This window comes from Mustela erminea, chromosome 13, assembly GCF_009829155.1.
Source record: "Mustela erminea isolate mMusErm1 chromosome 13, mMusErm1.Pri, whole genome shotgun sequence".
In the NCBI taxonomy this organism is placed as follows: domain Eukaryota; kingdom Metazoa; phylum Chordata; class Mammalia; order Carnivora; family Mustelidae; genus Mustela; species Mustela erminea.
The window spans coordinates 20825586-20828886 of record NC_045626.1 but is presented as its reverse complement, the minus strand read 5'-3'; the positions used below and the strand labels follow the sequence as shown (position 1 = coordinate 20828886).

The following is a 3301-nucleotide window of genomic DNA, read 5'->3' as shown; positions in this document are numbered from 1 at the left end:
TCCAGAGACTTGAGCAAATGTGTTTATGGAAGATCTAAAGGAGCCACTCAACTCAGCCCAAGTTCAAACATATGTTCATCTTACATTATCAAGCTCTGGTCTTTTCCTTTGAAAATATGAACCAAAATTCAATTCCTATGCAAATTAATTATAAACATTTATGACTACCATAATTTCTCAACCAACCACATTCTGAAGTATGAAGTAAAGTAGAAATAGGAATCTTCACAAATACTGACATGATCAGGGTACTTATTTTTAAAATCCAGATTGAGAATGTTGCTACCTTGCTGAACAGAGCTATTGATTGAATCAAACTTTTTATATAAATGTATACAAGTTGCAAATATAAGGGTGCCTGGGTGGCTCAGTGGATTAAACACTCTGCCCTGGGCTCAGGTCGTGATCCTAGGTTCCTGGGATCGAGCACCGCATCAGGCTCTCTGCTCAGCGGGGAGACTGCTTCCCTTCCTCTCTCTCTGCCTGTCTCTCTGCCTACTTGCAATCTCTGTCAAATAAATAAATAAAATCTTAAGATTTTATTTATTTATTTGACAGAGAGAAATCACAAGTAGATGGAGAGGCAGGCAGAGAGAGAGAGAGGGAAGCAGGCTCCCTGCTGAGCAGAGAGCCCGATGCGGGACTCGATCCCAGGACCCTGAGATCATGACCTGAGCCGAAGGCAGCGGCTTAACCCACTGAGCCACCCAGGCGCCCATAAATAAATAAAATCTTTTAAAGAAAAAAAAAAGAAGAAGTCGCAAATATATTTCCTCAAGGAATTTACAATGGAGATGGAGAGACGAGTCTATCACACCTGAAACAATTAGGGAATAATATGAGTCAAAATAATTAAGTATACTCAGAAGGTAACTTTATAGGGAATGAGAAGAGTAGAAGACAAAATATCAAAGTCTTCATGGAACTGGAAGAAATATAGAAAGATTTTTATGATTTGAATAAGTAGAAAGGCAAGGAAAAGGGGAGATGAGAGGCCATTTGCTGAGGTTACTACCCAAAGCTATAATCTTTTTAAGTTGAATTTGATTAATTCTAAGACAATAAAAAGACCTTAAATTCCTAAGATTGTATTTTACATTTTAATGTCTCAGAAACTAGGATGCAAATTCCAATCAATGACATGTCATAGTCTAACTGGCATTGATTTTCTATCATAATGGTACCATACGGTCCTCAGTGGTTTGTCCTTTAGTTGATAATATCATCTATCCAAAGATACAGAGAATGTATAAACACATCTTACAACCTAAATCACAGAAGCAGTGAAGATTGAGCTGATCTTTTGAATAAAACTGTAAGGCTACGTGATCCTGGTTTGTGATTTATTTTTCTTTTATTCTACTACATTCAAACCTGATTTCAGTGCCTATAACAAGGAGGAATGTGTTAGTTATCAGCTTATTGCCTCTCAGTTCCAAACCCATCCTTCATTGCTTGCTTGTGATACTGAAACATTTCTCCCTTGCCAGTTGGCACAATACTGATTTTTTCAATAGCAGACATATGAGGGAGTCTGGAGGAGAAGGTTTTCTTCCTCCTGGTTCTGGTGTGTTAATTGTTTCTGCTCCTGTTGCACCAGGCTGGTAGTCAGGATGCCCAGTGAAATCTACTCCTAGTTATTCTTCCACAAGCAGCTACCTGCAGAAGAACTGTTTATAGGTCCCCCAGTTGGCTCTCTGCAAGTGAATTCTATGGAATGCCCCACTGGTTGCATAGGTCTCTTCCTGGTGACAGAATCGTGATGATGGCTTCCCAGTGAATTCAATACCATCCTCCTCCCCTGGGAAGCTTCCTGGTGAATATCATTGACATCTCAGCAGACAGTTTTCTTCTTTGGGATTAAAATGATCCCATTCACCAACAGGGAAAACTTGATAGACTTCTCAGTCAGCTTTCTCAGTTAAAGCCCACCAGTGAGAGCGAAGTTAAGTGTGTGTTTGGGTTGGAGTTGGGGTTGTAAGATTAAGGAATAGAATGAGTTGACTAGGAAAGGGAAGAAGTTAATGAAGGGATATATATGCATGATTGTCAAGGTGATTCTAATGATCTTAAAACAACTAGAAAGCCCTTCTCTCACAATCTCTGTGCTCAGGGATGAACCTCATTATCAGGGCAATCATTGTCCTTCAGGCATGATTCTACACAAAAGTCATCCTGATGCATTCAGCTACAACATTAAAGATCCTTCCACCACTGGCAAGTTTTTTCAGCATGCCAAGAAACATTCAGATGTTTCCCCCCCAAAATCAGGTATTTAACATTGGAGACATAAAACAGTTGCCTGACAGTTGATTTAATGTTTCTTTTTTTTTTTTATCCAGATGTTTTAGTATCTCATACATACTTTCTAACTTACTTTGGTGCAATATTTCTTTGTACAGCTTGACATTTTGAAGGTTGTATTGTCTTAACATTGAAAAGTAAATAAATATGAGAGCAAGAAGAGAAATGATTTTCATTTCCAACTGAAAAATATAATGAGCAGATTCATGGCTTTAAAGAGAAAGAGAGGATTAGCACAGGTAAATTACTATCCAAACTTCATTTTTAAAAAATCATTTTCTTCCACACTTAGACTTTAACTTTCCCTTGTATTTGCAGACTAGAATGTAAGGTAGCTAAACTTCAGCTGCGTGACTTTACAAGGTACTCTAAAGTATTAGGTTACTTTCATAAAACAGCCCCATCCTTATTTATCACTTTAAAAATAATATATAAATTAAGTCTGAAGTTCCTTAAAATTCTAAACCTCACCTGACAGAGAACACTCTTTAATCTTAGAAATAAAACTATTCAGTGTGTTTCCAAGGTCTGTGGCCCATCATGGCCATGGGATCTCCAACCACATGTGAGAGCAGCCTGGAGAGACTTTGATAGCACAAGTGAGCATAATTCTTCTCAACTGCCACTCACCTTGCCTAGAAGAGCTCAGGACGTGGGCTGGAACCCATCTACCTGAGTTCAGCTATTTCCATAAACTTACAAGTAGATGGGTGTATTAGAGCAAATTTTTGGTTTAGAGCAATCAATCAATAAAACAAAATTCTATTTTACTCACATTATCCTCCCTTAAATGGATAGATGACTTAGTCATGAATTGCCTTGCGTCTGTCTGATACTTTTTTTTTTTTTTCATTTCCTGGATGAATTTTTTTATAAATGGAACTTGTGTCAGGATATCGTCTCTGGCCCTTTCATATCCTTATTCTCTTTATTTCCCTTATTTCTTGAATCCAAAGATAGAAGAACTCAAAAAAAAGACTTATGAGTTAGAGCAAAA

The 3301-nt window shown here is 37.7% G+C and overlaps 1 non-coding gene across 1 annotated transcript; it reads left to right on the top strand.

Moving 5' to 3' along the window:
* The first annotated feature begins 2815 nt into the window (after positions 1-2815).
* Positions 2816-2947, top strand: LOC116572565. The gene has a single exon (XR_004278414.1). It is a non-coding gene; the product is annotated as a small nucleolar RNA SNORA44 (small nucleolar RNA).
* Positions 2948-3301: the final 354 nt, after the last annotated feature.